The sequence below is a fragment of the Marmota monax genome, unplaced genomic scaffold (genome assembly GCF_021218885.2).
Source record: "Marmota monax isolate L192 unplaced genomic scaffold, Marmota_monax_Labrador192_F-V1.1 WCK01_AAM20220418_F8-fsc00030, whole genome shotgun sequence".
NCBI lineage: Eukaryota > Metazoa > Chordata > Mammalia > Rodentia > Sciuridae > Marmota > Marmota monax.
In genome coordinates this window covers 13,742,782-13,768,847 of record NW_026691988.1, presented here as the reverse complement: position 1 = coordinate 13,768,847, position 26,066 = coordinate 13,742,782, and the positions used below count along the sequence as shown (strand labels likewise).

General features: G+C 38.5%; 1 protein-coding gene across 21 annotated transcripts in view; it reads left to right on the top strand.

Annotated features, from left to right (window-relative positions):
* Window positions 1-26,066, top strand: part of Hivep2 (HIVEP zinc finger 2) — a 183,518-nt gene that overhangs the window by 91,638 nt on the left and 65,814 nt on the right. For 19 of the 21 annotated variants that reach the window (XM_058581671.1, XM_058581643.1, XM_058581651.1 and 16 more), the window contains one exon: window positions 9,737-9,848. The exons of 1 other annotated variant lie outside the window; for it this stretch is intronic. The gene's annotated coding sequence lies outside the window, so the exon portion shown is untranslated. Of the gene's footprint in view, window positions 1-9,736; window positions 9,849-20,533; window positions 20,651-26,066 lie in introns of all 21 variants that reach the window. One more of the 21 variants, XM_058581646.1, reaches the window with a different exon arrangement.

The following is a 26,066-nucleotide window of genomic DNA, read 5'->3' as shown; positions in this document are numbered from 1 at the left end:
AAGGGAGGGATTGATTTTTTTTCCTTTGTCTTCTGCAGTTTTTTTTCCCCACCATTACTTGTTCTTTGCATGTTTTTTGTTTGCAAAGAACTGGAAATGAAGTGAGAGGATAAGATGGTTCCTGAGCTAACTCAATTTCTGTTCAGTAGGTGGGTAAACTGCTTTGGGTTAAACCTCCTGGGTCCAAAAGCTGAGTCATGTTTGTGATCCAGAGCTTGAAGCCTTACCTTAAGTCCTTGTTACCTAAAATGGTACTATCTGCTGTGCCCTGCCAAATCATTAAAGCTGTCAGGTTGTAATTAACATGTGATACAACTCTAATTGAACAGATTGATGGAAAGTATCTGGGAGGACAGTAGCAATGGAACCATAAAGTTTGCATTTAAATGATCTTAATTACCCTGTAGACTTAAAGCCCTCTTAGAGTAAATGGAGAAGGCCATGTCTCTGTTAGCTGTGTTGTTTTGGGCAGAAGCCACCAGCTAGGACCGACCAGAGTGCATTGACTAGCATCATGGTGTTCAGCTTTGCAGGCAGAGATTGGTGAATGTATATTTCTCTCTCTTTCTCTCTCTCTTTTTTCCCCTTCTTCTTCAAAGGAAATTAAATCACAGCCCTGATAGGAGAGGGTAAAATCTTTGAGAAGACCTCCCCAGTGCTTGGAATTTACAGACTCCACCATGGTCCTGTTCGCTATTGTCCTAAGGGCAACACACTCCCCTGCGGCTCTGGGGCATCTTTGGCTGCCCGCCAGCCTCCCAGGGCCTCTGGCTTTGATGTGTGTTGCAGGCTGTCCTTGGGCCAGGCTGTTGTTGCGTGGCCTGGGCTTCACTCATGCTGGGTGCCAGGAGGGATGTCCTGTCTGCAATGTACATTTCGACAGCTCCAGTCCTGTGGCAGAGAGTGTTTGCCTTTGTGTCGGCCACAAGTGGCCATCCCCAGCTGCTCTGCTTAGCTGTGCTGTCTTTTGGTATTTGCAGAAGAAGGGTTTGCACCCAGCCTGTCCTCTGGGGGAGGGCCCCTCTGCCTTGGGGAAGACTCAAGCTTGGCCAGGTCTGCTGTCAGTCTAAAGGGCCTCCTTGGCCCAGCTCCCAGCCGACCCGACAAGTTGAACAGCTTCCTCTGGGGACATCGTATTGACCTTCATTTGATCTAAGCCTGGCAGCCTGTTAGTGAGGACATCAATTCGGGCTTGGAAAAATCTTTCTAAACTGAACCTTGTTTCCACCATGGTACCAGCATGTAGTTAGAAATTGGTGCTTTGCAAATTTAACTCTAACTTCTGGTGATTTCCTTTGGTAATTCTAAAAGCAGGGGGACACACGAACACAAAGGGTGATAAGAAAAAATGGTATAATGACCTATAACTAGACAAAAGGTACATAATAATACCTTGGTGAGAGGGAGAGAGAGAGAACTTACCACTGATGATCTGTTTTCAGGCGAGCCAGTGCAATTCATAGGAGGATTGCAAGTTCAAGGCCAACCTCAGCACTTTAGGGAGGCCCTGTCCCAAAATAAAAAATAATAAGGGCTGAAGATGTCGCTCCGTGGTTAAGAGATCCTGGGTTAAAACTCTAGTACTCCCCTAAAACAATTTGCTTCAGAAAACTGAAAGCCAGTATCTGCTTCTAGTTCATATGACGTAATACCTTGCACTATATCACATATAGGATTAGTAATAACATTTCCCACAGAGGGGATTTTCTTGCCCTTGTTTTGGTAAACTCCCTTCCCAGGACAAGTCTCTTCACCTAGTTATTTATTTCTTTGTATTAATTTTTTAATGTTCCAAGAATTTGTTTGCTTTTGTTTTTTCAAAAAGCACATTCTTTTCATAAAGAGAGCACATTACATTTTTTTGGCAGTCTCCTGTGGAAACACTTATCAGCTGCTTTTTGCAGAGGATGCAGAGCTCAGTCTGCTTGACCCTCTGACCTAGTTAGGGGAGGACACCTGAAAGGACTCGGAGTAGAAAGAGGAAGAGATTTGTAGAAGACAGACTTCATGGTCTTATTAGGGCATGCATGTTTACATTCTCTTTCATGTTTTGCAATCATTCATGGGTGACACTTAATTTAGCATCCTCATATTTACATCTTTTTCTTCTCACTAATGATTGTGCATATTTTTATTGGGTGGTGGCGGGCTGGGGGGACTCCATCAGAATACCATGAATACTGGGGCCTCTTAGCACAGCTGTCACAGTACGGGTATCTTGTAATGTTCAAGCCCCAAAGTTTTGAAATTATGAATTTTTGCCATAGATTATTCCCCAAGTTTTGACTACTTTGGTAGGAACAGGAAGCACAGGGAGACTTGGTAGGACAGGAATATATTTGGGATAGTAGCTGTGCTAAATGATGGTCATGGATGAATTTGGTGGTTCCAAAGACTCAGTGATGGAACTGGAATCTGGTGAAATAACTTTGACTTGACCTCAGAATGCCAAATGTCCTGATTCTCTTTTAAATGCTTCCCTTCCCTCTTGCAGCTTGCAGGTACCCATGCCCTCTTATAATTTTCTTTCGAAAAAAAAAGTTTCAAGATTGAATTCTGATGTCTAGATGGACCTTTGGAATCTTCTCTTGCTTTCCTGTTGAATCTGTTGTGCAATATATTCAACATATTGTGGGTTGGCAGGGAAAACTCTCAAAGGAGGTTAAAAAAAAAGACTAAGGTATAATTCATTAATACTTTGATTCTGTTTCTGGATATGTTTTCTTCTCATTGTCAGCCAGTGTGGGAGTTTAGGGTGTTGTGTGGTATGTGCCATACAAAAGTGTTTCATAGGAGAAAAAAAGTATTTTTATAATAAAAGTAAGATCCAAACACTCTTAGGAACAGAAGATTATTAATTCTACTGCAGGAAAAAGTTATGGTTCTAATGCTCTTGAAGTTGTTAATCACTAAAAGCATATGTTAATCAAAGGCATACATATGCATAAACATATATACATGAATGGTAATTTTGTACTCCTAGGCTTAAGCCTAAAATGTCATTCATAGCACTGTTGCTGCTGCCAATAGAAGAAATTTGCATTAGACTACAGCAAGACTACCCATTCTTTATTGTTTGGGGATGGTTTTATAATCCCTCAATTTTAAATAAGGCTGGAGTTTCCTTCCCCTGGTTAAAAGTGAACTCTGGTTAAAAGTTTCCCATGGGGTGGTGGTGCACATCTATAATCCCAGCAGTTTGGGAGACTGAGGCTGGAGGATCCTGAGTTCAAAGCTAGCAACAGCAAAAGCAAGGCGCTAAGCAACTCAGTGAGACCCTGTCTCTAAATAAAATACAAAATAGGGCTGGGGATGTGGCTCAGGGGTCGAGTACTCCTGAGTTAAATCCCTGGTAACAAAAATAAAACAGTTTCCCATGGTAATATCTAAGACCACAAGGCCAAGTAGACTGCAGCTTTCTGTTATTGAAACTCCAGTTTGTCCCTTCATGGTTGCCCTTGGTGAAGCCCAGATCCTTCTCTGTCCTCTCAGCCCAGCCCTCACCCTGGGGCTGCCCAACTTGCTCTTGCCCTGCACAGCCATTTGTAACTCCTCTAGCCCCCACTGAACTTTTCTCGTTCTCAACTTCTATTATTCTTAGAATCCTTACCACACATTTTAGCATTTGGCACTTACTTTTTTAGAAACACGTTTTTGTGTGTTAGCTCAGGGGCTTGTGTCATGTACTTCTTAAAATTTCCTGTAACAACTAACGCTGCGTCAGGTACCTGGCACATATTCTTAATTAGCTGATTATTTCTGTTGTCTGAAATCTTTCTTCTTCAAGTGTGGCCCTCACACCAGGGCATTGGCCTTACCTGGGAACTGTTACGCTCCACCCAGACCCACAGAATCAGAATCCACCTATTAACAAAGCCCCCCTGGTGAGTCAGACACCTCTTGAAGTTCTAGGAAGCACTTTTGAGATCCCCATAGTGCTTGGCTCTCCCTGTTGCAAGTGTCTGATTTTTGGGGTTGAGGTATCTGGTTATATCTGAGAACTGCTTGTCCTTACTGTGACTGTGGTACCCACTTAGCCTTCAGTAGCATTGTCACATTTAGATGTGGCCTGGGTGCTCTGTGTTAAAGGCATCTGGACTGCATTTGTATTCAGATTCAAGACAACCAGAGATCCAGATCAAAAGTATCTCTTTAAATAGCCTCTTTTAAAAGTCTTAAACTAAGGAGCAGAAAGTATGATTTCCTTTTCCTTAGTTACCTTTTTTTCCCCCCACTTGAAGTGCTTACACCCACTCAGCTTGCTATTTTGAACTCTGGGAAAGAAAATTTGTGGGCATCTTGAGTCTCAAGAAATAAGGCTTAAATATTTGCCATATTTTCTACGTGTTTCTATCTTCAGGAAAATGGAGAAGCACATCATTCGTGCCTGTGCTCAACTTGACACCTAGTGTGACTTTCTGCAAGGGGACAAAACCCCGTTCTTGTCCTCATTGGTACTTTTACAGGGACAGTCAGCTCTTTCTTCTCCTTTTGTTCCTTCTATTTGGTCTCCCCCTCCCTTCCCTACCTTTTCATCAGTGTCTAGAATTCTTCATGCACAATACAATTTATCGGAAATAGAAGATTCCTTGTGCATACCTAAGTTCATTCAGTTCACTACAATAATAACATTGGATTAAGCTAATATGCACAACCAAATATACACTATTTTCAGTCAAATTTAAGTTTAAAATATTTTATTGTATTTTAAGGAATTTACATTTATCCATTTTTATCTACCTTTGATTGGACATCTATTTCACAGATAGCAAAATAGACATTGGCTGGGTGGAAAGAAAGGAGGAAGGTACTAGGTATGAGGTCTTCTAAGCCATTCTACTATGTCTTAAATGCACTAAGGGCTTTGTCATGTAAGGATCCACCAGAGAAATATAAAACGGTTGGATGAGATATTGTTTTTTAGTGGTGATGTTGTTCACAGTTTATTTTTACTTTTGTTGATTTTTTTTGGGGGGGGGTGTTGACTACATATGGAGGACAAATAATACACTTAGTTAAAATTGGGTGAGAATTTCACAAGTACACACATGCATATGAGAGAATATCAAGAAACATTTGAAAAAAATAAAGAGATCAAGGAGTAAAACATTGCCAACTATAGATTCAAATTATTAGCAGTAGTTTGAACCTGAACACTAAGCTCGTGTGATTATGTGCTGAGCACTACCTAACACAGTGCTAGTCACATTACATTTACTCAGTTTGGGTGAAAGTTCCATAATAAATGTGTAGATCAAGGTAACAAATCCAGGAGCCCAGAAACAGATCCATTAGGGTACATCCTACACAGGCAAAATAATAGAGCAAATTAATAGGAAGATGTGTGGAAAAGGATAGCTTTAGTAGATAGCATTGTGCATAACTTGAATTTGTCAATAATATTTGAATATGTACATCAGCTATATACTCAAATACATGCCAGATATATTAAATGGTTAAACAATAACTTTACAGAAACAATTCAGAGAAAAGTGTGTGTGTGTGTGTGTGTATGTGTGTGTATGTACACATGAATAAATAAAGCACTCTTTAAAAGTTAAGAAAAAATTCAGTAAATGTAAAATCATGTGAGTAAATAACTATGGTCAACATTAAAATTTAAAAAGCAGCTGTGGGCTGGGTGCAGTTGTGCATACCTGTAATCCCAGTGATTTGGGAGGCTGAGGCAGGAGGATTGTGAGTTCAAAGCCAGCCTCAACAATGATGAGGTGCCTTGCAACTCAGTGAGACCTTGTCTCTAAATAAAATACAAAATAGGGCTGGGGATGTGGCTCAGTGGTCAGGTGCCCCTGGGTTCAATCCCCAGTACCAACAAATAAATAAAATAAAATAAAATAAAGTAAAAAGCAGTTCTGAAGTACCATTTATATTAAAATAAACCATCCAAATATTTTAGCCAGATCCAATGGTGAGGAAGTTTAGTGAAAGTGGAATGCTTGTCTAATGCTGGTAGCATTATAGGTAATTTGAATCTCTTGATGTCATTATGGATACAAATATGAAGTCCAGAAAAATATTCTTAAATTTGATTTAATAATTCTGTTTGATAATACTATTTATTAGCATTGCAAATAAATAAAATTACGTGAAACATTCCCATATGTAGGAATGATGAAGAAAATAACATGCGGTATGGAATATTATGTGCTTAGTAAAAATGAGTACCATGCAAAGTACATAGAAATGAAGAGTTTACTTATGAAATATATGAAAATATAACTATGCAGAATTACATGTGCTTTATGAAATTCTATGGGAAATATACTTGCACTGGAGCAAATACTAGATCAAGATTTTTTTTTTAAAGAAAGAGGGAGAGAGAGAGAGAAAGAGAGAGAGAGAGAGAGAATTTTTTAATATTTATTTTTCAGTTTTTTCGGCGGACACAACATCTTTGTTTGTATGTAGTGCTGAGGATCCAACCCCGGGCCGCACGCATGCCAGGCAAGCGCGCTACCGCTTGAGCCACATCTCCAGCCCAGATCAAGATTTTTTAAGTGAGAATAATTCTATTTGAGTGGTAGGATTAAGAGTATCCTTCTGGCCAAAAAAGTCTTCAGTTTTTATTTTTTTTATTTTTATTTTTTGTTTTTGGGGGACATAACATGAGTATGCAAATAGCTATACTAACTCGCCAGGGGCATGGCTTTTCAAATATTCAAATGGTACTTTGAAAACCTGATAAAATATTATTCTTGATTTCCTTTTTCTCCTTGGCCAGCTTTTCACTAGGTTTGTAAAGAGGCCAGTTGACTGTAACCGTGATAAAGCGGGTGGAGCAGAGCATGTGGTTTGGGGGCTCTATTTTATCCTACTCTGTGGTCATTGTTGTCCCCCTTTCCTTTCTATCCTGAACTAAGAAGCCACTTTAACATAGATGGTGCTCAAGATGCTTGTGATACATAAGGCTGAATTTTTGTCTGTGGGAGGAGAATGGCTCCAGGGTGTGGAGACTCACAGTGTGACAGTAGTTAGGAAATCTGCTTCTGGTAGCCAAAGCTGGGCGGACTTCTGAGTGTCAGTTTCATCCTCAATAAAAGGAGTGTGTTTGATGACCACTGTGGGTGATTCCGAGCAGACATGAATCATTTATTGCAGGGTGTCATTTCCTACCCTAAAGGGTTCCCCAAAGTGAACTTGCAGTGTTGCAACAGACTAGTCTACTGAATTGCTTCCAGGGAGTGTCCTGTAAACTTGGAGAGTGTGGTTCCTGTGTCCTACCAGGATAAATTACTTAGTTAGAGAAAGCCATGGAAGCCCAGCATTGTGGGTGCATGTGATTTATTATAACAAGTCAGTGAAATAGACCAGTATGTTACCAGTGTGATTAAATATTACCTAATGCTAGATTACTCATTGTTTAGACCATGTAACTTGAAATGCACAATTCAGATGTACTTAGATTTTTTTTGATGGAGCCCAAATACCATTGATGGAGCACTGCCCACCCACCCATCCCAGTGTGGACAGTAGGCAATAGAAACGAATTAAAGGGAAGGAAGTTTAGTCTTGACCTTTCATCAGGCTATAAAATTACTTTAGGTGTTGCCTTACTGTATAGTGAGGAAATTGTAAGCAATCTGCCATCAATGTCAGGTGTCATTGCTTATTTTTTACTTTTCTCAAGAAATGTTACGTTGTGTTTTATATACTTGAGGGGTACCTGATAAACAGTCTTTTGTGTGAGTCAGTGGCAGTCATTTAAGTGAATCACCTGTATGAGTGACTAATGTATTTTGTACATATGCTTTTGAACTTTGATATGAGCTGACCATACTACTGCTTTTAGGCACTTTATAAATGCTGAAAATTTCCTAAGTCATTTAAAACTATTGACCAGGCAGACAATCTTAGGTTATGTGAAAATGAGAACATACTTGCTCCTGTATAGTGAAAAGCCTTTTCACATATTAGGTTAATGACTGGCTACTCACAGAAATTTAAGACCTCTTATATGGCAAGAATTACACAGTTAAAAAAAGAAAAAATAGCAGTACTTTACCTAAGAAATAATGGACAAGGACCTAAAAAGAATGGTGGACATAGATTTTTGTATGGGTCAGTTTCGCAGCGTACATTGAAAACTCAGAGGATATTTAAGGATCTTCAAAGTTCATTTTGCGTCATGAGAGAAAGTGTCCTCACTTGCTTTTGCAAAGTGACTAACCAAAAGAAAAGTTGTTAAGTAGTCTACTAGTATTGGCAGATATTCAGAAATGGTATTATGAAGCATGCTATGCTAACATTATTTGAAAAGCCTATGCAACTTTTCTGTAAAACTCCAGGAAAAATACAACAAATTGGAAATTGCAGACCATTGTTTAGGTGACTGTACTTGTTGATTCATTATGGTTTAAAATAGCCAAAGGATGGGTTGTGGGTGCAGCTTAGTTGTAGAGCACTTGCTTAGCATGCACAAGGCCCCGTTTTCATACCCAGCACTACAAACCAATAAAATAAAATAATAGCCAAAGCATATGTCATTTGTCTTGTCATACTAATAGCACAAACTCTGGGATAATAAATAAGACTATATATTTCAGAGGCCATACACATATGAGTTTCCTAAATAACTGCTTTTTGAATAGCAATGACTAGAATCCATGCATAGTTTTTCTTGGAAATTAGAATATATTTCCCATGACTACTACAACCTTTTTTTTTTTAGCAAATACTAGAAGTGTATAGCTGATCTATTTCAACCTTTATTTTTCTAATTCTGAGATTAACTATCAGCTAATTTCATGAATGTGTATAGTAAGGTTGGGAAATTGGCAGTTTATGATGAATTCCAAATTGCTTAATTAAAAAATCATGTATTTATGGCCTTGAAATTTATTTTCAAGCTTTCACTTGAATTTCATGTTCCACTTGAATGTTGTTGTGGTTGATATTCTGGGACTTTAAAATATTTGTAGGTTTTAACATACTAAGTCCACCCCAGGGAGTCCTGCTTCAGGAGTATCTAGAAACTGTAATTTTCTATCTCACTCTTCTGCTCAGCCCCCCAGTGGTTATTTTAGGATCTCTCCAGTTGGGGCATTGCTTACTTTCTCTTGAATATCCTATTGGAGATGAGATAGCAGTTTAATCTTTTAAATTCAGAAAAGGTGCTTCTACTGGTAAAATGAATAGAATAAAATGACAGTGTTTATAAGCCATAACTAAGCTATTTGTGAGTGGTTACTGGAGCACATACATTCTGTGGGAGACAGGTATCATTCTCAGAATCATTTGGAAATTCTTGCTTGTAAATTCTCTCCAGGACTGCTTGACCATTGTTATATTTAAACGATTGATCTAGTTAATAGTTTCTAGAGCCAGGTGTTAATAGCTTTCAGGAACTGCAACCTACACATTTTCATTGTGTCAGTAACTTATAAGAATGAGGATGATTCCAGGGCAATAATTTGCATCTTTTCCTCATGTCTGATTTTAAAATATCCTGATATTGTGTAGCTGTAATTTCCATGAGCCAATCAGTATGGAAAATAAACTCTTTGTTCACTTTTTACTATTGCTTGAATATTCATTTTATCCCAAACAGTAAAATTTAGTTTAGTTGACAGGTACTTTTGTTATTTTATAGTTTTAAGTAGCACAGTAACTTAGGAAAAGATATAGTGGCAGTCTTGATTTGATGTTTGGGTAGTTGGTGTAGGTTTTAAAGCTCCTCTGGTTTAAATGTTGTTTTTATTTTTCCTTTTCTTGTTAGGTGGAGTCTTTGCATTTTTTAAAAGATGGTGGTAATCAGATCTACTTGAAAATTAAGTGAATTGATTTGATTGGAACACTCGTTTACCAGTTGTTTGACATTTGGCCACTAGGTAAGTTAAGACCACTGCCTTCTGTGTGGTTTGAATTCCTAGTTCTGGGAAGGGTTTCTCAAGCACAGTATTCAGTAAACTTTCTGTGAAATTTTGATATTGATTATTTGGGGCCCTCAACACCTGTAGTAGATGTCTGTCTGGGGTGTTACCTAAATGAAAATATTTGCATGTCTTTATTGCAGTTTTGGAAATATTCTGATTTTAGCTGAACATTGAAAAATGTCATTTATGTTTTTAAATTGATTCTTTTATTTACTATTTTATTTATTGATTTATTTATTTGGGTGCTGAGGATTGAACCCTTGCACCTTGCACACGCTAGGCACAAGCTCTACCACTGAACTATATTCCTGGCCCCTTTTATTTATTATTTTAATGATGATTTGCCTGTGATCTTGAGGTGATGTGAGAATATCAGATTTGTACTTCCAGTGAGATTTTCCTGTGTAATTACATCTTCATCAGATTTGAATCTAAGGTACCATGAACTTTTTGAGTAAATTAGCATCTCACCTTATTCAACCATTCTTCTTTTATAGAAATTTTGGTTTCTGTGATAAGAACAGACATCTTTAAAACAATGCTTTTTTTATTCATACATCCTAGCTATACATAATATTGGAGTTCATTTTGACATAATTGTAAATGCATGGAATATATTTTGCTCCACTATAGTTCGAAGTGCTTTCTCCCCCCACCCCACCCCCAGGAATAGACATCTTAAGTAAGGACTTGGATCAGTTCAGCTCTCTTGTTACCCTGGATGCTATGGAAAGCTCCTGAGGTAGAGAACTCAGAACCAGGAGGAGTTCAGGCTTTTAGCAGATGATTGGTACTGCCAAGACAGAATTTAGTGGGAACAGGACTTTGGCTACTGTTAAAATGTCAGGATAGTAAAGCCTACTCTGTCAAACAGATTTTTGGCATCAGAAATCTAAATGATACTGATTTTAGGGCTTGGAAATTTTTTATTTTAACTCAGGAAAACTCATGCTTAAATTAACCCTTTATACTGTATACTGTAAGAGATGATTTGGAAAAAAAAAAGTTTTCCTAATTTAGGTCGGAAGATTTGAGTTTGTGAAATTCTGTTTTTTTTTTTCTTTCATGATTCTAAAATTGTGCAGCTTGTTACTTAATTTTTCTCCAAATAAACTGGAGCTATTTTAAAACCTGATGAGTGATAATGAATAAGATAGGAAAGTGTCTAATCATTTGGGGAGCCAACTTTCTTCCAAACCAAACCAACCAATAGCATCTGCTAAACTGTGAGCATCTTAAGTCTTGATGATATCAGATGGGGTTTCTTTGACAGTATTGTATAGTTAATGCAGGGCTCACCGCTGCCTTAGCTTGGTCTAAAATCATCCCCCTGGAGGCAACTGCCCTGGAACTTGATTTGTTAGTGTAGCTGTGAGCACCAGTGGGATTAGAAATATTGAGTATGCTTTTCATTTTTCTTGTAAGGTTCATGATTCAATACTTATTTGTTACCAAAACTTTGAACTTTTCATAGTGCCATTTGGAAAAATTTAGGGTAATGATTAAAGGGATATAAAACCGTTAGATTGAATTAAAAAAATCAAAAAGAGAAATGTTTAAAAATTTCAAAAGCAAGGACTTCATTTCTTGATAGCTGTATTAGATGTTAGAAGATGCAGATTAATACTCTGAACCACTAACTTAAATGTCTTTGCCACGTTTAGTTTTCTCTCTACACACCAGCTTGGCTTTTACAGTGATTCTCAAAGCAAACTACAGTGTTAAAGTTAAATTTCAATTGGTGTCACCTGATTTAAATTATGGGCAAGGTAGACAGTTTTATGAGTGCCTCCTGAGAATGGACCTGGCCTGGACATCCAGTGCAGATGGCTCCCCTGCCCACTGCACTGAGCTCTGAGCTGCTCTGACTTAGCTCACTGGCCACTCTGCTTTAACATAATTATTGTTCTGAATTAAATGAGAATGATACTTAATCCATAAGCATTTCATTGGTAAGCTTTTTCATGAAGTGAATGGAGCATATAACCAGAAGCCTCTTGCCAACTTCATCAGTGAGCCTAGCCATCAGCCCACGTGAGGATATTTTTTTTCCCCAGACAATAAAATCTTAAAATTTGCCCACTTTCTCTCACCACAAATTGGTACCAAATAGAAAATAGATTGTAAAAAAGGAAAATCCTCAACCATTAGAACGTTCTTTTTATGGTGTTTGTTGTGAGATCGTAAATACAGAATATTTTATCTTTCTAGTAATGCACTTTTCATGTTCTGCTGTCTTTCTTCTAATGCTTTTGGCTGGTCTTGACATTGTTCATTTTAGGGTACTGTTATTTGGAATCTGGTCCTTAACCATGTGCTTACATTTAAATTATCTCTGGTTGTAAATGTTTGAGAATTATGTAAGTGGTACTTCTTGGGAAGGAAGGTAAAATCTGAGCTATAGATGTATAATCTCTTTGAAGTAAGAATGAAGAATCCCATATTCATTTGAGAGTATTGGGTTTGGGGGTAGTAATTAACTTGCTGACAATTATATACCTATTACGGTTAGTAATTTTTGGTCAGAAATTATTGAGATCTTACTTGACACTAAAAAATCCAAAATACATAATTCTATTTTCAGTGGAAATTGCTGTATCTTGTGATTTCCTTGGACTCTTTGCTCATTCAGCCATCTCTTCTTTCTTTTCTGCTGTATCTTTATGTTTTTTTTTCTTGGTATCACTTAGATCAGTTAGGAAAATAAGATGAAGGAAAACTTTTAGTAATTCTATTTGGACACATTTTAGCTGTCTTATAATGATTCGGTAAGAGTGCAGATTAGATCTGCTGTTACCTGTGGGTGTACTAGAACTACTCCTGCCATCACAGATAATTCAGAGTAGATCTTACAAGTGCTAAGTGTTGTAAGTAGCCATCAAAATGTTTCTTTTATGGAGGATCATTTTTATGGCTTTTCAGATGCATACAGTTCTTCTGTCTGTATTTTAATGTAAAAAATATAAGGGACCCATAAATGTGGAGGAGAGTGGCTATATTTATGTTTGAGTATTTACTAACTGGTGTGGAAACATGGACTCTGGGCCCTGGAGCTGGTTCTGTCTGCTTACGAAAACTGCCCTTTCATTTGCTTTGCAGTCTATGTGAGTGGACCCTCATGGGTCTTAGCTTCTTAAGCTATGTGGTTTCATTTTTCCCAAACTATTTTTCTACGTTCTTTCATAAATTCCATTACATTCTTGATGTGGCTTGCAGTTTTCCATGCACTTCCCTTGACTACACCTTCATTCATTCGTGAATTCGACAAGGTATCCATTCATGTGTTCATCTGGCAGTCAGCAAACACTAATTAAACCTAGAATGAGCAAAACGCAGTGTGTCTTGTGGCCATCTGAAGCTCCAGCTGCAGGATGCTTTCTTACCATCTCGTGACATGTCCTTCCATCCATCCTTCCCATCTCCTTCCTTCGACTTGGCAGTGTAGGACAGCTTGGGGTGGAGGCACCACTTGTTTTCCTCTCACTTATCAAACAAAACTTAACCAGGTGAAACCAGGTGATCATAGGATCATTGCTTTTATAATACTGTGCATTAGCGCTCTGGTAGTGGCATACAAATGTACAAATATACAAATGGTGTCTCTACACATTATCTCCTTTGAGAAAAATTACTATTATGTAGATATGGCACACATTTTATTTTGTGTTATGAGGAAGTGGAGTCTTGGCGGGGAGGTGTTGCAGTTGAGTAATTTACTCAAAGTCATAGCCCTAAGTGAGTCACAGAGCTAGAACGGAACCCTGGCTCTTCCAACTTCAGACAGCATGTCACAATCACTGCGAGGTCACTGGTCTAGTTGACTGGTGGTTTCCAAATACTGGAGCCTGGTAAATGTGGTCACTCTATTCTGTTTAATATGATTCATATAAGGAAGTAGAAGCCATACTGAACTTTGGAGAAGAGTTACATTTTATAATCTTGGGAAGCTTGAGCTGGTCCAGAGTAGTGCACTTAATGTTGTGCTGTATGAATGCGAATTCTCCAGCCCTCTGACAGGTATGACCTGCATTCCCCTGATCTGAGACACTCAGAACCTCTAGCAACATCCTTGTAGAATTAAGATCAGCCTCTCGAATCTGATTCTCATGGCGGTTGCAGTTTTTACCATAAATTTCTAAATTGTCAATTGGACAAAATTCCCCACAAAGAGATTTTCATTTTATCTTTGTACTTGATACAGTGTTGACTTCTCATCCATGAATTCCCAAAAGATAAATTGCATTTTCTGCCTCACCTATTATTTGCATTATTGGTTAATGCACTTTACCAAGTCACACTCTGGTTACTTCTTTTCTTTTGGAGTTACCTTCGTATTTTATTTCATCTGCCTTCAGAATCCCTTTAACACTTCATATTTTTCTCATGTCACTTTTTACATGTATTTCTGTGCTTGCACTTTATGCAACTTAATTTATGTGAGGTTTTATCTCACATGCCATATTGTATGCTGCTCGAGGGCCAAAGTAGGTCTTTATTTTGTTGGTCTCCTCTTCAGCTTTAAAAAAACGAATGATTTAAAAAAATAGTGTATACTCAATAAATATTTGTTGGATTTAACGGAATATTTGGTTGTGGGTTTTCTTTGAAAATTAATTTTGGGGTCTGAAAATTGCTATCTGGGCACATGTTTAATTTTAATTCCATTAGTGAGATGAATCAGCAAGTCTGATACTTATTAAATATCCAGAGTAGAGTCAGAAGAACAAATTCATAATTATTTGTAGTGTTTTTTTTTTAATGCAAAAAGCTGTTCTTAAAGTAAAATAATAACACTCTTCCCCACCAAACAAAACTAAAACCCCTGCCTTCCCCTGACTTGGCCATGGCAATAATAATAATTGTGCTCTGAAAAGATACAATGAGGTGAAATGAAACATGGCCTGTGAATGTGAAGGGCTCCTGGGGGTGCTGGTGTGGGTACAGTAGTGAGGCAGAGCCACTGTCTTGGGCTGCAGGATTCCGGGGGCACATTTCCTTTGGCCCACGGTGGGAAGCTCTTACACAGTTTTGAGCGGAACAGTGACACCATCCGAGCTGCACTTTTGGAAGCTGGATCTGCTGGGCTGTGTTGGGTGGTTTGGGGGTGGGGATGAGGGTGGCTGAGTGGGCACAGCAGACCCTGCAAGCAAGGAAGCTACTTAGGATGCACTTACATGAATTCCTTCAAGAGCTGTCACCTCATGTTGTGCCCTTTACATTTCCTCCCACACTGACATCACAGACAAAGGCACTCAACCCAGGCTCAAGGAATTCTTTCTGACTTCACTTCCTCCTCTTCCCCTCCTTCCTCCGGTTTTGCATAATGGTGTCCCCTGTGACTGTGTTCAGCTCTAATTGTTTTCCTCAAGGTTCTCTACACACTTCCACAAGTCACTGCCTCTGGTAATTTTCCCTGGGTCCTGTGCATGCAAAGGCACCGTGCCCAGTCCTGTCCTTTGTTGGAAACTTGCCAGTTGGACCTGGGTTACCTTTTAACCCCCTTGACTTGATCTGGTGAGAGATGTAGACCTGGTAAGAGATCAGTGTTGCTAGTATGAGTTGCAGTGATAGCAAAAGGGACCGACCGGCCACAGACAACAGGAGGCGAAGTGCAAGGAAACCAGGGAAATGCTGCCTGACTGGGGGTCTGGGGTCTGTGTGTGTATGTTGAGTGTGCACGTCCCCATGCGTGCAGGAAAGTGCCCACATTTGTGCACAGGCTCTGAGGATGGCGGGGCAGGAGGAAGCTGTCAGCTTTTGCCTGGGAGTGCAAAAATTTACTTTTACTGGAAAAAGAGAGCTTCAGAGAGAAACCTGTTTAGGGAGTAGTGTGATGAATTTGATGGTACATCAGTACTGTTTGAAATAAAAGCCGATAAAAAGCACATACATATTTTTTAAACGCACATATTTTGCTCTCCTTTTTCTATGAGCGCTTCTAGTGGAAAAGAGGAATTCACTCGAAAATTTGAGTCGACTTCCCCTTTTCGACATGCTTTCAGTTTCCTCAATATTTCCCAAGAACTTAGGACAGGTTTTCAGATTTTCTCAACCTTACCCCTGACCAAATCCCTCCAAGTTCACATCCTCAGGAACATGTGTACTTATCAGTGTATCACAACAGCCAGAGGTGTGCCTTTCAGCCTTGTACAATAAAAACATGCAGGGAGACAGTTCTCTTTTCCTTTTGAGGAGCCTGATCACTGCCATCTCAGGACTCACTGAAATAGCACAGCAGAAGAACACTTTTTGGCAGGCTGCAACATCTAGGGAATGCGCAAACACTCGCATTTCTCTTTCTCTCTGATGTATTAGACTGAGTCAGTCTAGCGCAGGCAAGCAGAGGGAGTTTTAATTGAGCACTCAAATTGAAAAAAAAAAAGTACTAGCTGTTTGAATTTAAGGTTATTTTTACAAACTGTGGTATTTCTAACAACAGAAAACCTTGGGTTCTTAAATTTGATGGTAGCAGTGATTTGGCGGGTTTCAGGAGAATCCACCCTTTCCTTCATCCATGGAGGAGTTTTTTAAATTTCAGAAGAGGTATTCTTGATTAAGTCGGTTTAAGAGCATATAATGATACTGTAATCATCATTTGTCATTATCTTGTGTACTAATGATTAAAGTAAACGTTTAATAACTATAGGGCAGTAAATATATTTTAGATCTTGAGCCATAAAAAGATTTCCATTAACAGAATGTTTTGTGCACAAATAAATTATTCATGGACTGTAGCAGAGCTTGATTCTGTCATCAACCTTAAGTGGAAATTTTAAGAACACCAATCATCACAAACGCCAACACTCTGTTGGCTTGGGCTCTGATCCTTCTTACATGGAACTTGAGCTTGTTTGGATATTTGTAAAAGCTTTAGTTTGGTTAAATTCAATGAATATTTATGGCTGTTCTGCCATATGCAATTTTGCATTTGAGTGCTAGAGAGGAATACGGTGATAAATGCATCTGCATTTTGGCCTTCAAGTTGCTTATAAGCCCTAAAAGAGAGATAAGACTAGTGTATATCTGCCTTGAATATAAGAAAGCTGGTAGTAGTGCCCCCAGAGAAGCCTATATAAAATGTTTCATGAAAGTAGAGGAGGAAAAAAAAATCTTGTGGGTTTGTTGGGGGTGGGGGACTGGGATCAGGAAGCATTTCCTGGGGAAACATGTAAAGATGGGCAAGATTTTGACCAGTGGAAAGAATGATATTCACATGGTAAAAGATGGGATGGATAATATTGGTGTGACTATAGAACAAAAAGTACCAGAGTATGTTTGGGATTCAGCCTGAGTATGTGAAGGGAAGATGTTAAAGAAGAGAAGGGGAAGGTAGTCTAGTCCAGAGAGTACAGAGGGCCTTGAATGTAAACAGCATATCAGTCTGGTAAGTGTTAGAGAACCTTGACCCACCTTTGAGTTATGAAGTAACATATTGGGGTTATATTTTGGATGATTTTTAAAAAAAAAATATTACCACAGATAGCATTGCAGAGAAGAATTGGCAACATTGGAGGTAGGTAAGTTAGGGAGCAGTAATAAAATCCTGATCTAGGATATTTGTAAAAGTTATACAAAAGAGGGGGCAGAAGGGAGAGAAACTGTAGATGAATTTATCTATGGATTTTAGAATTGGCTATGAGTGGTCAGAAACAGGAAGGCAATAAGCTTCAGTGGAATATCTGGAATCAAATGTCTGAATCAGTCAATATTTATGGAAAGCCAGCCAGGTACAAGACATTATACTGGATTATGGAGGTATGTATTGAGAAAAACAAGATCAGTCCTGCTCCCAACTAGCTGAACATTTATTTGGGGATGTAGGATATATGTGTTTAACTAAAATTCAAAGTGGACTATGATCAGAACAATAGCAGGAGTTGAGCAAGGGGTGTGACTTGGGCACTGGAAACCAGGGGGACCTTTAGGAGAGAAGACACTTCAGCTATAGAATTCCAGAGTATTTCAGCTGTCCAAAGTGTCACTGGAAAACGAAGACAGGCAAGACTCAGAGAAGATAAGGGAGGAGGATCTTGTTAGGGAGAGGAGCTCTTCTTGAATGTCCACTGTTATGTCAGGCCCTGAGCTGGGAGCTCCATTTACATGGGAATTATGTTCAGAGTAGGTGCAATTATAAAACCATCACCAACACTGGGATCTAATAAAGGGTTAATGGATTCTGCATTGGATCGCGGGGACTCGGAAGAGGTTTCAGTGTAGAAGTAAGGCTGGAAATGTTCTAAAACTTATTTTTTTTTATACTGAAGACATAATTAAATACATCAGTGAGCAAGAAGGCTGAGCTTTTTCTCCGTGATTTCTCCTTGTTGGGTAAAGTTTATGTAAAACTCAATAGATCTCCACATTCCGGCTGGTCTTAGAGGCCTCACTTGAGAATGTGGTAGTTCTGAGAAGTCTTTGCAAACTTTAAAATGCCATCCCGATGTTGGACTCCTAGATTATTTTCTCACAGCAAAACCTTCTGCACTTGCTCCCAGCTTCCCGCCTCCTCCCTGCGTCTCCTTCCTCCTTCCTTGTGGGCACTCAGCTCATAATGGTGAGCGCCATTGCCACACCCTCAGCTGAGGGTTGGGGAAGTCCTGGGGCTCTCCTTGGCTCCTGTCCCACATGGAAGGAGATTTCCATGGAGAACAATCTAGGGAAGTGCCTGTGTGCAAGCACGCATATGTGTGTGTGCGCACACACACACACACACACACACACCAGTTCTTTTCCTGTCCTCAGGGGTATTTATGTGTCAGGAAGTAGACAAAACACACAGTCATGTACAGGCACATTGTGTTGCACCCAACCATTGGAAACAGGGCTGCAATGGAGCCGGAGTTAGAAGGGATACTATTATTTATTCAACCTGTGCAATAATAGGAGAATTTGTTGAAGAAATATTCAGAAGTGGCTTCATTAAGATGAATTAGCCTATGACTAGAGAATGTAAGGGATAAAATTTGTATTATGCCTATGCTTAGCTGATTTTTGTTACATGTTATTCTAGACAACTGGGCATAATGAAAAATCATTCAGAGGTACCCATGTTATCATAAAGGGCTATTTTGTATCATATCAAACTATCTTGTAAGAAATAATAATAATTTAAAAAGTGGGAAGGAGTGGTATAATGGGGGACAATTGCTCCTTAATCCTACACGTGCACAAAGGTATATAAACATGGTGAGTGAGCATGTTTACAATCATTTATTCATTTATCCTTTTTATGAACATTTATTAAACTCTCCCTTTGTCCCAGGCTGGGGGCTGGGAAATATGAGAGGAGACATGTAAGATTTAGTTTTTTAATTTTTATTTTGTTTCAAACACTTAAATAAAATACATCCTTCTTAGAGGAGACTAGCCAATATAAAAGTTTCCTGTTTTATAGTAGTAGCTTGTTTGAAAAATGCATTTATGAGATGACTATTATATACAAATGTTCTTTCCCCATCATTCATGTCCTATCTTTTTTAAAAAAAAAATTTTTAGTTGTTGATGTATCTTTATTTTTTATTTATTTATATGTGGTGCTGAGGATCAAACCCAGTGCTTCACACATGCTAGGCAAGTGCTCTGCCACTGAGCCACAACCCTAGCCCCCAAGTCCTATCTCTTTGAACCCTAAAATGCATTCAACTTGTGAGAATTCAAAATAGCTCTTAGGTGAATGAGAGTGGGAATCCTCAGAGCTTTGGAGGAAGTCAACATGTGTTCTCAGCTTCACCTGTTGTATTGGGATTCCCTTTTCTTGAGAGTTGGGTTGGCAAGATGTTTTAGTGGGCTGCTTTCTACCTTAAGCCCTGGGATAGATGGAGTCAGGGTTTGCTCCTGTGTACATGTAAATATCCCAGGGGACTTCCCAGTGGAGGGGCATCTACCACCTTTGGGAACACTGGCAAGATCTTCTCAGCCAGTGATCAAGCTCAACAGTGTGGGAACCTTTGAGACTGGGAGGCCTCACCCAGTCTCTTGGGGTTTATGACTATATCTCTCCTTACCTCATTTTTGTAATTTTTTACTTCCAACTGGCAACTGTGGATGACAGTTTTGGCCTGGCAGGACGCATCTGATTTTTATTTTGGCTATTTTGTATTTCATGAGCAAACAATGTCTTCAACCCCTTCCCTTCTTTGCTTTGTAGCACATATTTGGGAATATTTTGTCAAGTGTAACGTGCCACCAAGTTCACCTCTATTTTAAATAGTCAGAAATTAATGTTGAACTAAGAGACCTATGAGACCTTTGTCACAGAACTGTTAAAGTTATTTTGTCCCCAAAGCAAATAAAGATACGTTTGTATGGCATTTGCATAAATGTCAATAATTTTCATTCTGCCAAGTATAAATTTTGAGTTTTTGTATTTGATGAACATATTAATATGTATTGTAGATTGACTAAAGTATTTTAGTTAAAGTATATGTTAGTTTAGAATTATTTATAATATTTTAAGAATACCTTAACCCAAATTTGGAAGTTTTTGTTTTTTTTGAGTCCCCCTTCTAAAACCTCCCTGCCATGTACTGGGGATTAAGCCCAGGGGTTCTTGCATGCTGCAAGTGTTCCATCACTGAGCTACATCCCTATCTCTTTAAATAATTTTATTTTTTGAAACAGGGTCTTTCTTATTTGCCCAGGCTGGCCTCAAATTTGTAGTCCTCCTGCCTCAGCCTCCAGAAAACTGGGATTACAGTTGTACACCATGATTGGAAGTCGTTGTTGTTTGTTCTTCGATGAAGACAAAAGGTCTTTGTGTAGGTGTGGCTTTTTTTTTAAATAATAGAGAGAAGAAAATTAATTTCAGTGTGGTATTATTTTTCTTAATACTATATGTTTGTGCCATCATTGTCTTTGAAAACATTTGTCTTCTTACATCTTAAATCTGTTGCCTTGGAGAGATTGGGAACTGGTCTGGTATGTGCATTCGGATTATTCACTTGCTCATTCTTTAATTCAGGATAGGGATTGGTCAGTTCCTTTTATTCTTTATTCAAATAAATGCAAGATGGAGTATTTTTAGCTGGATATGAATGGGAGGTACTGAACAACATATGTGAACTTATGTTTTTAAGTAGAAAACCACTGCTTTTTCCGGAAACATATCACAGCATCAGTTTTATAACTTGCTAAATAATTAATTGTAAAATTATTTTGATCATTTACAGGTCAAAGGGATCTAGTCTTTTCAAAATAGGTAGAGCCATATGTGTATTGTAAAATATGTGTGTTGTGAACCTTTAACAGGTGACCGGAAGAAGACTTAATACTTCGGTTACTTAACTTTTTTGTAGGTATAGTAAAAATGGAGCTGTACACAGCCCTCATTTAAGGTTTTATTCTGATGCTATTTAAAAGTATACGTAAAGGAAGTTTCTTCTAAATTAAGAACAGCAAGAAATATTTTAAGAAGATAATTTCAGATACTGAAAAGGAACTTCTAAATCAGGCATGTTTTACATTTTTTGAAGAAATATTGTTTTCAAGAAGCATGCTATTATATACATCATATAAAATACAGATCTGTTCTCTTAGGACTTTGCTTAGATTACAAAAATGAGCTACTGCATGAGGATAATGTAATAGTTATTTTAAAGATACTTATTACTATATGTTAAAAATTATTAGAATTATAATTGTTTATTGTTTTATTCTACATGTGCCCTATTTTACATGCATATGTTTTGATACATTTTGGAATTCTGATTAAAAATTAAATAAAAATAAATTAATTCCATTTTAAAGTCGGCACTGTGAATTATTCTTTAGAACAGATGCATATTAGTTAACATTTTCTGCAGAACACATTTTCAGATCTTTTCACTCATGATAACATTATTACTCAAACCTTTTCTTAGATAAATTAGAGATTAGGTTTAGAAATATTATGTATTATTTCTGTACTATTAAAATTGGACATGTTGGAGTTTGTATATTTAGTAATGATATATAAGATAATATGAGGCTGATTCTTGACAATGCAATGGTGCTGTTTTGTTTTCTAGCATTTTCAAAGCCTAGTAAGTAACTTCTGAATTGAATAATTTCCATGTCATGGCAACAGTGTTAGTAGTTAGCAGTAGTGGGGAGGGAGCAATAAGTAACTGGAAAAGCCTTTGGTCGCAATGTCAGGAATCCAAGGTTCTTGCTTAGGGCCCCAGAATAGTTTTCAGACCTTGAGCAAGTAACTTGACCTTCCCCTATATCAGCACTCTTGATTTTGGGTGTATGTACACATATACATTTACACACACACATTTATGTGAAAAACTGGACTTCTGTGTATCTGCAAAATCTCTAAAATTCTTTCTCCATACAGATTTTTAAACACAAGTTAATACGGATTATTGTGGGGTAGTTCCTTAATTCAGATATCTAGGAAATATCCTTCCTCGAAACTTTCAAGTGTGAAAGGGACAACTCTCCTCAAAGCATTTATGGTCCTCATCATGTAAGTTGTTGAAAAAAAAAACTTGTGCTACAAGATTTATCTGTCAACTTTAAGGACTGGATTATGAGCAAAAATGCGAAAGGGGCTTTCTGAGCCTGCTTTATTCTCTTGCCCTCCGTTGTCCTTCTTCCATCTACCAGGCCTTAACTTTAGTAAGTCTGGTAGGGAAATGCCCAAGAGATGTGGAGGTGGGTGCAGAATGTGGCATCCAGGAACCTTGGAGGCAGGAAGAAGACAGACCAGAGAGGAAAGAAAAGCCAAACTAAGTCAGTGGTTTTGCCTATAAACATGGACTTTATGGGACTCGAATGCCTCCTTCTCACTCCCAGGGTGTACTAACTAACGCCCACTAATAATCAACTATGGCTCTACATCTGACTGAAAAGGGACAGTGAATTCTCAGGCAGACAATGAAAGACATACCAGTTGCTTCCCTGACCCCTTGAACTGGATCAGAGCATTGTGTTACATGACTACAGATATTCCCAACAAAGTTTCTGGATAAGAGTAGAGGAAAGAAAAAACAAAACAAAACTGATGGAAATGCTTTCATGACCGTCTTGGAGGAGAAGTGGTTTTAAGCCAAGCTTGGTTTGGACCTTAAGAACACACAACATGGCGGCCAATATTCGTTGGGTCTGTAGGGGAAAAGTTCAAATGAAGTCTCACAAACATTCTTAATTTGATCAGCGACGCAATCTTTATTTGTAAAGAACATGAAGTTGCCAGGCATTTCATCTGACTCTATTCAAGTTGCAAATTTGATAGAAATACCTTTTCTGGCTCCTTTTTATTGTTTCTGAACAGTAATTAAATCTTCATTAAAAGAAGAATTTGAAACATCCTTTAGTGAATTGTAAATGGGTCATGCCTGACAAGTTTACTTTCATTGTTTGTAGCTTTAAATTTCACACAGATTGACTGTAGATTTTGTACTACTTTTGCTTTAGTGTATGTCGGGAGGAGGTGTTTTTAGTTTCTGAACTTCAAAAGAGAAGATACAAATGCAAGACCTTGATTTACATTCATATTTGACCTATAAGATTTACATGTAAGATGTAAATGTATTCAAAGTATACAAAATATCAATAGATTTTCATGAAAAATGTGAATTAGGATACCTCTCTAATTCCAAAAAAAAAAAAAACTCAAAAGTTCTTTAATATCCAAAATTAAAAGGCAAATAAATCTATGTTATAATGAATGAACAAAACATCTAAAACAAAGACAAACAGCTTCAGCTTTTTTAATATATAATTTTTGGAAATTTAATTAAGTGCTCTAATTTTGTGAAAGTAATTTATAGATTATAGAAAGTATTTGTAGATTGAATGGAAAGTGTCAATTTAGATGTTAATGTAAAGAATTAGCAACATGCTTCCTGCCATTGACATCTTCACAAGTTTAAGACGAAGAAGAATTGTTGAATTGCAATTGGGTGTATGGGCACCGAGTATGATTACTCCAAATACTGCACTAATTTATTAATAATCCTAGAACTACTGATTGGAGCACTAAAGGAAACAAGAAAAGCGATGCTTGGCATGACTATAGTCAAGAGTCTGTTGTGTTCATGTCATCCGAGAGCAAGGACTAGGTACTATTTTTTTTCTTTAACTTAAGTATTACGGCTACTTTAATCTCTGCTTTCGAAATGGTATCTAATTCCACACTCTTCAGTGGCACTTCCCACAAACCAGGGCATTCAGATTCAGTCTTTTTTTTTTTTCTTTTTTGGCTTGGTACAAAAGAGATTTGACTCAAGGCTCCCTGGGGAGCAGGGTTTAGGGTTCTGGGACATCTAAATACCAATAATGAAGGTGCTGTGTATTTTCCAATACATTTATTTTGTTGTCTTTGTGGTCTGTGGGCTTTCTAAAGCACAGGACCCAAGGCAAGAACCTTTCTAGTCTGGGTGTATGGGCACTGCTGCTCTGGGGCATCTGGGCATTGCGTTCTTGCTGTGGACACAATCTGCAGAGGCAGCAGAGGGGTTCCTTCCTGAGACAATAGGGGGAGCTGGCACAGGAAGGAAGAAATGGCAGATGGTGTTGTGACTGGCTGTCAGACTGCCTGTGGGCTCCTTAAGTCTCCCTTGCTGGAGTCCTAGAAATACTTGGTTGGGACTTTTCAAGGGGACTGGAGGTCCTGTGTGAGCAGGTGGGGCTGGAACAGGAGCTGTGGTTAATTGGTGTTAATGCCACTGCATATGTATTTGCCTGTAGGCTGGTAGTGCCTGGTAGTGTTTGAGTCTCTCATTTCCAAGTCAATAAATGCTCCCTCCCTTGGAGCGAGCCGGGAGGACATGTCTATCCCTGTAAAACTGTTTTTCCCCACATGGCTGAAAGCACAGGCATAGTTTCATTTCTCCTTGCAAATATTCTCTGTGGAGTGAAGCCCGGGATATAATCATTGATCTTAGATAGTTGAAATTGTAAAGGGATTTATTTTTCACTTAGATTGGGGATCTTAACTACAGATGGACAAATTCAGAGAATTTGGTTAAAAAAATGTTATTTTTTACCAATCTCTGAACTTCAGCATTGCTTTTATTTTCAACTTAGGCAACAAATGACAGTGATGACTTTGTCGTCAATGGAAATCACAGATAATTTCATATCACATTCCTACGGTGGCTAATACCTCAAGGTGTCTTTATGATTATGACTATTCAGCATTATGGTGCCTATTAGACATAGGGTATATCAAGTTTCTGATTGTTAACTAAGAATCACATGTGTTACTGTCCACACATTTGCTTAAAGGTTTTTTTTTTTTTTTGAGATAACTGTATTTCATTATCACTGGTTTCCTTTATAATCTAATGTTTTTTATACACTTTAAAACCTTGTGTTCTGTGGGGGTTCACAGGCTTCATCAGACTGTAAAGAGGGTCACAGAAGTTTGAGAAACTCTGATTTTGATGCAATCCTGTATATTTCTGCAGAAAATAAGTCTTTAGAGCGTGTGAGTTACTCAAAGTCTTATGGCAGAAGAGGAATTAAAAGCAATGTCCTTCCTGCCCTCTGGAACCTTCTGGAACCTCAGCCCTGATCTTAGTGCCTGGGGAATGAGAACCTTTGTCTTCAACCAAGCACTTTGGTTATGATGAAGGTCAAGTCCACTTCCCTCTTCCTTTGCCTTTTCTTGGCCTGTGGTGGCTTCTTTCCATCTCTCCTTTCCAGATCTGACAATGGTGGCGAGGTGTGATGATTCTGGCTGTGTTCTCTCTGATGTCCCATAGCATTGTGAGACATGCTGTCAACAGAAGTCATAGATACTTACCCTTCTGTGTCAGCTCTTCATCACTGTGACAAAATACCTGAGATGAAACAGCTCAATGGAGGAAAGGTTTCTTTTAGTTAATGGCTTCAGAGGTTTCTATCCCTGGTCAGCTGGCTCCATTGCTTTCAGACCTATGGCGAGGCAGTGCATTGTGACACAGAGTACATGGTGGGGCAGAGCTGCTCACCTCATGGTAGCAGGAAACAGAGGAAGGAGTCAGGGTCCCATATCCCTTCAAAGACATGTCCACAATGACCTTACTTCCTTCCACTAGGCCTACCTCCTTGTAGCTGGTGACCACACTTTTAGCAAATGGCCTTTGGGGAACATTTAAGATACAAACCCTAAACCATGATTGCTTGATCCAGTTTCAGTGGCGGTGTTTATACCCTTGCATCCCTTTACCATCAGGGAAACCTTTCCACCTCCTTGGTGGA